This window comes from Bos mutus, chromosome X, assembly GCF_027580195.1.
Source record: "Bos mutus isolate GX-2022 chromosome X, NWIPB_WYAK_1.1, whole genome shotgun sequence".
NCBI lineage: Eukaryota > Metazoa > Chordata > Mammalia > Artiodactyla > Bovidae > Bos > Bos mutus.
Genome location: NC_091646.1, coordinates 118,577,167 through 118,587,807, shown reverse-complemented (window position 1 = coordinate 118,587,807; position 10,641 = coordinate 118,577,167). Strand labels below are relative to the sequence as shown.

The 10,641-nt window shown below is 40.4% G+C and overlaps 1 long non-coding RNA gene and 1 other non-coding gene across 2 annotated transcripts in view; one reads left to right on the top strand and one right to left on the bottom strand.

Annotated features, from left to right (window-relative positions):
- Positions 1 to 10,641, bottom strand: part of LOC138986446 (uncharacterized) — a 35,236-nt gene that overhangs the window by 6,459 nt on the left and 18,136 nt on the right. The window contains exons 2-3 of the long non-coding RNA XR_011463288.1: positions 3,199 to 3,376; positions 160 to 216 (exon numbers count right to left, since the gene is read on the bottom strand). This is a non-coding gene — a long non-coding RNA (uncharacterized lncRNA). The remainder of the gene's footprint in view (positions 1 to 159; positions 217 to 3,198; positions 3,377 to 10,641) is intronic.
- On the top strand, positions 2,398 to 2,470 carry TRNAE-UUC (transfer RNA glutamic acid (anticodon UUC)). The gene has a single exon. It is a non-coding gene; the product is annotated as a tRNA-Glu (tRNA).

Here is a 10,641-nt window from a genome sequence, read left to right as displayed (position 1 = left end):
TTATAATATTTTATTAAAAACAGGCCAATAATCTAAGAAATTTTGTGATTTTAACAGAGAGAAAATTAAACTCTAGTTTTTTATTTTAAAAATCCTTGTATAAATCTATTCAATTTAGCCGGCTGTAACCTCACAACATAAAATTTCTTTTCCACAAACCTTTTGCATCTTTCTATATCCATTTAGGTTTTGTCTTCTTCTTTTTCCTTTTTTATTCTGAAAAAAAAAAAAAACGTTTATTTTAGACATTACTCTTTCTCCTTAACAAAACTACATCCTATATTCCTCACATACTCCTCAAATAAAAATACATCCCGCTGTAGATCAACTATACTTCAGTTTTTAAAAATTCCAAGTTCAGGCCTCATAATAAAGATTACTTTGATGTTTCATACTCCTAGAATCAACAAAATCTTCACTATCATTGATTTCTTCCAATCAATGTGAGAGACAGCAATGTCAGTTTTCCTTTCTTTGAATCAAAGTGAAAAAATGCACAGGCAGAATAGTTTAACAAATCCTGTGCTGTTGAGTGTCAAAGAGTTAGAGGGAAAGATAAAACCAGCCACCAGCTCCTCTTCCCTGCAACACACTAATCCACCAGCTCAGGTAGTTTTGTGTCCTATTCACTTGTGCAGTAACTATTGCTTGTATCCATGCCATGCAAACGTAGTCTATTATTTTCAGGATGTAGAACACACCTCTACACCCTTAGCAAGAAAATGGAAGAGCCAGTCTCATAATGAATGAGCAATTTGGCACTTGGAAGGGATTTATATGCTCGAGTTTAGACAATGAGTTTAATTTCCTTATGCCAGATATTCAGGGGCCTTATGGACAATGGATAGAAACTGTGTTGACAGAATTAAAGGCTATGTGACTGTGACAAAATTAAGAATATCTCAATTCTACTTTGTAGAAAGAAAAGTATGTAGAAAAAATATGCAAACACTTACTGAAAACTATTTGCTCTTTTTTTTAATTTAAATATTTTATGGAGTTGTTTTTTATGAGCAAATGGAATAAACCTGTACTGATTTTTTAAATCTGATTTTCTTTCCTTACTTTGTATACAAAGTTGTTTTCCTTCATTCTTCATTATTTGTAGTAGCTCTAATTTTACACATTGTTCATAAATTTTAACTATGAGTAATCTTTAACTAAAATCACTGTAGATGGTGATTGCAGCCATGAAATTAAAAGATGCTTATTCCTTGGAAGGAAAGTTATGAACAACCTAGATAGCATATTCAAAAGCAGAGACATTACTTTGCCAACAAAGGTCCATCTAGTCAAGGTTATAGTTTTTCCAGTGGTCATGTATGGATGTGAGAATTGGACTGTGAAGAAAGCTGAGCACCGAAGAATTGATGCTTTTGAACTGTGGTGTTGGAGAAGACTCTTGAGAGGCCCTTGGACTGCAAGGAGATCCAACCAGTCCATTCTGAAGGAGATCAGCCCTGGGATTTCTTTGGAAGGAATGATGCTAAAGCTGAAACTCCAGTACTTTGGCCACCTCATGCGAAGAGTTGACTCATTGGAAAAGACTCTGATGCTGGGAGGGATTGGGGGCAGGAGGAGAAGGGGACGACAGAGGATGAGATGGCTGGATGGCATCACCGACTCGATGGACATGAGTTTGGGTGAACTCCGGGAGCTGGTGATGGACAGGAAGGCCTGGAGTGCTGCAATTCATGGGGTCGCAAAGAATCGGACACAACTGAGTGACTGAACTGAACTGAATCTTTAACTTCCCAGGGAAAATTAGGAAGTAGGCAGTAGTGAGCTATTAATCACATATTTAGCATCTTATAGTAAAATAGAAAATTTATAAAACATAATTATATAAATTTGTATTTTTAGAAATATGCTTTTCATAGTACAATTTTAATGTGGTTTTAATGTGACAAAAGACATATTTATTAATAGACTCAATATCCTTTGTCTCTGTAAAAATTAAGAAAAGTAAATAAATTTAAATTTATGTTCAGTGATCAATGTCTCAGTATACTATCTTATTTGGAAATGAACTAGATATAAATATTAATTATTTAGTTTAACTTAGTATAAACTTTTATCTTATTTACATTTATTTAAAATATTTGTTTTTAACAATTATGCTTAGACATCAAACAGCTAGCCATCATCTTAAGTTATTTTGTAACATAAAGATAGCATGAGCTTATTTGACAAGTAAAGGTAGAAAAAGTTATATGCTACAAACTTAAACTAGCTTTTTTTCATCAAAGATTTTTCTGATCTTGTGGACTTGAAAACAATTGGGTTAGAGTTTCTATTTCTGAAAAGTTTTAGGAATACTTAATTTATATAAGCACTTATTTCTCTTTAAGCCAACTAAATAGAATTCTTTTAAAAATATCATATATACATGGGAATTCCCTGGTGGTTCAGTGATTAGAACTTGGCACTTTCACTGCTGAGGGCCCAGGTTCAATTCTTGGTCAGGGAACTAAGATCCCATTAGTCACATGGTACAGCCAAAAAAAATCATAAATACATAATACACGTACATATATGGATATACCTAAACAAGTAGGCAGATACAGAGATATTATATTTTTCATTTTTAAATTTTAGCTCTGTCTCAAGTATAATAATATGAAATGCAAAAGAATCTGAATCCAAATTGTGTTTCTGGCCAACAGACTAAGTTAAGGTTACCTTTTCAGACAGCCAAAGTTTTTTTTTTAACTATAGACTGTGTGTGTGTGTGCGTGTGTGTGCATTATAAAAATTCTTTAAGAAAAGCTATTTTTGGAGTCAGTTGGTCTCTTAGAAACTTCTGCATACTGATCAAAGAGTATTTTCCATTATCTCTGAGAAGTTTATAATCCTCTTTTCAAGGGCACCTCTTAAAGTAGACTATGTTATCTAAGTTAGAGTTTCCCCAAAGTGGCCATGATAATTCCAAATTATTCTTTGTAAAGTTCACTCGTTCTGCCAGAAACGCACAAGATTCTGGCCCATAGTGGTTATATATACAAGAAGCAGGAGTCTTTAAGCAGGGAGGAGAATGAGATTTAGACGAGGTGGAATCTATCTCTGCCTTTAGATTCCCTGAAACAATCCATGAGGAGCTCAGTAATCCTACTGCTGCCTAAATTCCAGGGAATCACAGGTTTTCTCCCCTTAAAGACAGAAGGGTGACTTGCCAAGAAGCTAGAACAAACAGAATACCGGTATGCATGATAAAGTTGGAGAGTTCAACATGTAAAGAGAGCAGCACTCAGGCTGACTGCAAGGTCGATGAGAAAGCACTGAGCTCCTTGGGTCCTGTGGGTACCAGCACGTAGTTGCTCGCTGGCTTCAGAGTTGTTGAAGGTCTTATTTGGATCCCACTTCTGACGCCATAGAACTGTCAAAAATCCAGAAATAACACAATTAAGATTCCCTGGTGGCTCAGTGGTAAAGAATCCACCTGCCAATGCAGGAGATGTGGGTTTGATCCCTGGGTCAGGAAGATCCCCTGGAGGAGAAAATGGCTACCCACTCCAGTATTCTTGCCTGGAAAATTCTATGGACAGAGGAGCCTGAAGGGCTACAGTCCATGGGGTCACAAAGAGTCAGACATGACTGAGCACACATGTATACACGTAACATAATTAAAATCACCAAATCAACAAATAGTATTTAATAAGAGTTTGTTGTGCACATAAAAACAGTTTGGGGGCTTCCCTGGTGGCTCAGTTTAAAAAAAAAATCCACCTGCCAATACAGGGGACACAGGTTCAACCCCTGATCCAGACAGATTCCACATGCTGTGGAGCAACTAAGCCCATGCTCGACAACTATTGAGCCTGTGCCCTAGAGCCCAGGTGCTCCAAATACTGAAGCTTGTGTGCCCTAGAGCCCGTGCTCTGCAACAATAGAGAATGAGAAGCCCACGCACCACTAGAGAGTAGCCCCCGCTTCCCGCAACTAGAGAAAAGCCTGCACAACGACAAAGACCCAGCACAGCCAAAAATAAATAATTTTTTTAAATAAAATAAAAACAGTCTGGGACTGGGGGCTTCTAAATTCAAAGATGGATACGAAGCTCGGGGGCATTAAATCACAGCAGGGCTTATAGAAGTGAAAATGAGAAAGTTATTAATGCTTACAATAACTGGTTATTACAAGGGGGGGAGGTCAAGGTGGCAGGGGATTGGTTAAAAGTGATTACCTCATACCATTTTAAAGACAATAACTCAAGTTTCTTTTATGATTGTCACAGGCATTTACAAGAAATGACCTAGGTTAAGTTTCACTTACTTTCATGAAATAAGCTAGATTTAAGTTGAGCTTACTGGCTTAAATGGTTTTGTCTGCTCGGGGAATTCTCAAATCCCGCCTCCATCTTGTATATAATTTTAACCACATGCACGTGCACACACACACACACACACACACACACACACACTAAGAGCAATCTGCGTTAATAGACTGAAATAAATGTCTTGGAGCAAGTCTGCCAGAATATGGGTTTGCTCATAAAGGGCACATTCAGGGCCCCTGAAGGTACTGCAGTCTACTGCTGGGAAACGAGAGAAACAGTGTCACTCACTGGAAGCCCAAATTGAATACTTCGGTGACTGGAGCTGCTCCAATTCTAACTGAAGTCTGTGGCTTTCAGTCTGGGACTACAAGGGTTGAGAAACACTCTGAGTAAGGGAGTGGGTGACAGGGAATCAGAGAGGAGTTCACTGTTGATGAGACATGCTCATCAATCATTCCTGGACCAAGAAACCCACAGAAACCAAGCTGCTTTGGCGCTGCCTCCTCCTGCCTGCAGTGAACCTGCAGATGCTCTGCATTCCAGCACTGCCAGCCCACACCACACAGAACTAACGTCAGCCAGATCCAGTCTTCACCAGTTCCTGAGCTTCCCCTCCCTCGTGCTGACGCCACCATGATCACGTCTCCTTCCCACGTGCCTCCCCTCTTCCTCCTTCGTCACCAGAGACACACATACAGAGTCAATGACATTTGAGGGACTAAGAATACAGAGATGAAAAAAGCACAGTCCTGCACAAGGAAATGCAAACAGCCTAAAAGAGAGAGAACAGGAAACAAATCAATATAATATGACTAACTCTAATGGAGCAAGATGCAAAATACTCCTGGTACAGGAAGAGTGAATTGTTCCTGGGCAATGTGATGTAGACAGTATTTTCCTCACCTACTATATTTGTTCCCTGTTGCTGCTGTAACAAATTACCGCAAACTATGTGAGTTAAAATAACACAAATTGATTATCTTACAGTTCTGGATGTCAGATGTCTGACACAGGACTCAGTGGACAAGGTTTTGGCAGGGTTGTTTTCCTTCCTGGAGGTTCTAGGAGAGAATTCATTTCAGAATCCCCTGCAATCCAATTCTGTGGATGGTTTTTAGTTGGCCAAGAGGCTCTTAAGTCTCAGTCAGAGAAAATAAAGACAATGAACAGGAGGAATTTTTCTGATGAATTCTATCTTGCTGCTGCTAAGTCACTTCAGTCATGTCCAACTCTTTGCAACCCCATGGACTGTAGCCCACCAGGCTCCTCCGCCCATGGGATTCTCCAGGCAAGAATACTAGAATGGGTCTCCATGCCCTCCTCCAGGGGATCTTCCTGATCCAGGAATCGAACCCGCATTTCCTGCATTGCCGGTAGGTTCTTTACTGCTGAACCACCAAGGAAGCAAATTCTATCTTAAGTTCCTTAAAAGTAATCAATAGAGCCAATATATTAATTTAATCCATTTATTAAGCACCTACTATATGCCAGGTGCTTTGCTGGGTGCTGAGGCTACAACAATCAAACAGAGAGAGTTCCTGACCTCCAGGAATCCATCACCCAAAGAGAAAAAGTAGAAACATTATCAAATGCACTGTGACAACTGCTCCAATGAATACTGTGCCATAAGATCAGAGGAAGCAATATAAATAATCCATTCTGCTGGGAGGGAGAGTTGGAGGAGTCTTGGTGAGGACATAGGCTAGTGGCCCGTAGAATCACAGGAAGAGGTGACATTTGAGAGTTCTTCCCTTAGGCAAAAAGAGACTAAACTATCCAAATTGAATTGTCCAGTTTCATAAATAAACTTTATAAAGAGGTTAAGAATGTTTTCCAAGGAGTTAAATGGGAATGTTTGTTGTTTTTCTGTCTCACATTATCGCACATACCTGGCTAATTAAAATATGTCACTTTAATTGAAGGTACCCATGGAGGGTGGCCAGGTATCAATGTTATCAATGTACCCACAGCCCAGCTGCTCATTTCCCAACAAGCAAGCTCCCTAAGTGACCTAGTAGTGTCACTATCACAACTGACCCAGTTGAAACTTATGTTGGAGGCAACCAGGGCTCTGTGTCCTCAGTAGAAGTGAGTTGCACGCACAAGCAAGATAACTGTTTTGCTGCATTCTCAGAGGACTTAGTCCCATACCCAGGGAGAAGTAATGTGCCTGTCTCAGTCAGGATAGTTCTCAGCTGAGCCCCAGATTGCTGAGGGAGATTCATGGCTTGCTAACATAAACTGCTGAGGGAGATTCATGGTTTGCTAACATAAACTGCTGAGGGAGATTCATGGCTTGCTAACATAAACTTTGTCCCTGGGTGGACAAATCTCCAAGCCATCTCCTCCACATGTCATGTTTGCTCAAGTCAAGATGCATACTTGCTCAAGTCAAGTGCCTACTCTATAAGAGAAATCCTGCTTAATGATAGAGCCACAAGACTGAAGACAACAGTCTGTGCTGCAGAGGGGCTCATATCTGGCTTCTGATTCATCTCACAGATGAGGAAACTGAAACTGAACTTTCTGGTTTCTTTCTCTGGTCTGCTCATGCTGTATTCCCTTTACTGAGTACCTTACTCCCTTCCTGTATTCACAGAGCCCAACTGAAGTTATACTTCTTCTAAGAGGATTTCCTGACTCTGTAATCATTTCCTTTGTCTACATTTCTATTTCACTAAGTCTGTATCTGGCAACTTATTATACTTTTCTCTGTATTATTTCTTTAATTATGTAAAGTGTCCATACTGGTACTCCAATGATACTGCAAGCATCTAGAAGGCAGGAGTCATCTTTTATATTTCAAACCTGGGCACATAGTTAACTCTCAACATCTAGTCAAGATTTAACTGATTGGATGATGGAAACCAGCTCTCAAGCAGTAATAGGAGGAGAGGAATGGTAAGCAATGCTCCCCCCTTTTAAAGGCTGCTAAGCTGCTGCAGTTAGTGACTCAGCGACTTCACTTTCACTTTCTTTCAACCTGCTGCTAAGTCACTTCAGTCGTGTCTGACTCTGTGCAACCCCATAGACGTCAGCCCACCAGGCTCCCCCGTCCCTGGGATTCTCCAGGCAAGAGCACTGGAGTGGGTTGCCATTTCCTTCTCCAATGCATGAAAGTGAAAAGTGAAAGTGAAGTTGCTCAGTCGTATTAGACTTTTAAAGGCTGGTTTGGTCCTAATACAGCCTTCAAAAACCAGCTGCACTGGGCTTAAAGAACCTTCTACAAGAGCATAACATAAAAATGAAAGGGTCCACATTATAGACCATATTCACAATTTATCCAATTAAAGATTTGGTCCACTGCAGTAGAAAAAAGATGATTTATTATAGCCATGCACACACATGCTAAGTCACTTTAGTCGTGTACAACTCTGTGCGACCCCATGGACTGTAGCCCACCAGGCTCCTCTGTACATGGGACTCTCCAGGCAAGGATACTGGAATGGGTTGCCATGTTATACTCTAGGTGATCTTCCCAACCCAGGGATCAAACCCGTGTCTCTTCTGTCTCCTGTACTGGCAGGTGGGTTCTTTCCCACTAGGGCCACCTGGGAAAGTAAAAGTGAAAGTGACTCAGTCGTATCCGACTCTTTGCAACCCCATGGACTAAAACAGTCCATGGAATTCTCTAGGCCAGAATACTGGAGTGGATAGCCTTTTCCTTCTCCAGGGGATCTTCCCAACCTAGGGATCAAACCCAGGTGTCCCGCATCAGGTGTATTCTTTACCAGCTGAGCCACAAGGGAACTCCAAGAATGCTGGAGTGGGTGGCCTATCCCTTCTCCAGATGATCTTCCCAACCCAGGAATTGAACCAGGGTCTCCTGCATTGCAAGTGGATTCTTTACCAACTGAGCTATCAGGGAAGCCAACAATGTAAATGTTAACCTCAAAAGTTAGCCTCCCCAGCATCCTAAATTTAATTTAAGCAATTTATTATCCATGCATTAACCTAAACCCTTTGAGACTTTTTTTTTTGAGGCCAACAGCCTTGTAGGATTTTAGTTCCCCAACCAGGGACTGAATTGGGCCCTCTTCAATGAGAGCGAGGATCCTAATCATTGGACCACCAGGGAATTTCCCACTTAAAGACACTTTTAAATTAAAAATAACTTTTTTATTATTGCCATAAAGGACTGTTTTTTCCTCCCTCTCCCAGCCCTATTCCTAGGGTCTGGCACCACCTATGAAAGCCTGATTAACAGAAGTAGGCATTTAGTAGGGAAAGAGACAGCAACTCTTTGCAGCATTACAATGCCTGAAAGGACATGAAGGTTGGCAGTGGGAAAGGTCTGACTTTTCATAACCATGGTTTATGGACTCTTTCTTTTCTTTCCTTTTCTACCTACTTGTAGGATTCAAGCCCAAGGAAATTTAATCCTTTTCTGACCCCTGGCCTGTCTCATCCAGGAACTAGATGACCAACACCTTCCTGAAGGCTATGGAATGGAAGATGAATGAAGGGCTGGGTTTTCCCCACAGGCTGGAAAAAAGGCAAGTCCAGTACTTTCTTCTGGAAAGAAAGAAAGAACTGGAAAAAACAGTCCTTTATGGCAATAATAAAAAAGTTATTTTTAATTTAAAAGTGTCTTTAAGTGGGGAATTCCCTGGTGGTCCAATGATTAGGATCCTCGCTCTCATTGAAGAGGGCCCAATTCAGTCCCTGGTTGGGGAACTAAAATCCTACAAGGCTGTTGGCCTCAAAAAAAAAAGTCTCAAAGGGTTTAGGTCTCAAAAGTCTCAAAGGGTTTACTTCTCTTGTGGAAAGGCTGGAGTGGACATTGGGTCTGGGTTGCTTCATGTCTATATTCTTTTCTCTTGTTACAGTAGTGTTTTCCCCCTGGTACTTCAGCAGAACATTTCCCCTAGTAAACTAGGTTCTGGGAAAGGGAAAGGGAGATGAAAAGGAAAGGAAAGGAAAGGAGGAGCAAAAGTCCTGTCATGAGCCTATGTGGGGCAAAAGTTTGCACAACCTTCATACCCCTCTTTTGTCCTATAGTGAGCCAGAACCTGGCACATTGTAGGAAGGCATCTGACAGTGATCTCTTTCACTGAAGAGAAGATATCATTGAAGAATTCCAAAGAACTCACAAAAGAGAAGTGGATTCCCATTAGTAGAACCAGAAAAGCTTATCTAGATTCTTGAAGGTTAAGTCTTATTTCCTGGCTCCTAAATTTGGCACAGTGCCTGATACCCTGTAATTATATAATAAAATGGATTGATGAAATGACAAAACAGCAGTGATAGCTACCATGTATTGAGTACTTATCTCAGTGCCTAGCATGTTGAAAATGTATAAAAAATATTTGTTGAATGAAGAGGGAATATCAGGAAGGATAGTGTTATTTATTGAGAACTAATTGGTCAATTATCTTATTTAATCCTCACAAAAACCATGTTGTTGCTGTTTAGTTGCTAAGTCGTATCCAACTCTTTGTGACCCCATGGACTGTAGCCCGCCAGGCTCCTCTGTCCATGGGATTTCCCAGGCAAGAATACTGGAGTGGGTTGCCATTTCCTTCTCTAGGGGATCCTCCCGACCCAGGGATCGTACCCATGTCTCTTCTGTCTCCTGCATTGGCAAGCAGATTCTTTACCACTGAGCTACCAGAGAAGCCCTCACAACAACTACAGGAGATCGGTATTCCCATTATTCCCATTTTACAGATAAGGAAAATCAAGGTTTAGATGCACAGTGTCCTTCTCCACCAGAGCACACAGTTTTATACCCCAGACTTGCCCTGAAAAACTGATGGTATGAGTAGATCTGGGTAAGTAGACTCATAACCTCAGTCACATATAATAGCAATCGCTGCTAGAATTGGGGGATCCTGAACAGAGGAACCAAACCAGGAAATGAGAAGGCGTCTAGAAAACTAGATGACCATAAGGCCTCAAATCATATTCCTCAAGTTTCCCCTCTCATGTTCATATTCAGCACTTTCTAAGCCTTCAGCCAATTATCTCTCCCTTTCTGGTTTGTTTCCCCATGTGGACAAATGTATTCTACATTTAATTTTTACTTTCATAAATTATAAAGTAAGGACACATGGTTCTAACTTGATGTGTTATCATCAAATGGCTCCCCAACATACTGTAAACAAAACGTTTTGAAATTTGTCCTTTCAGAATTCTATATCTGAATGTTAACTTTCCTAATCTAGAACTCTTTTTCTATCTCAGGCCAGTAAATAAGGGAACTCTATTTCTACTTCTTTACACTATGTTTTGGCAAAAATAGATTTAGAACTTATTACCATTTAATTTGATCCTTTCAGGTGGATCTGAATCTGTCTCATTTATTGGCTAGATCCTTACATACATATCACCCTTATCTATCACTTGGTCCTATCCACCATGGA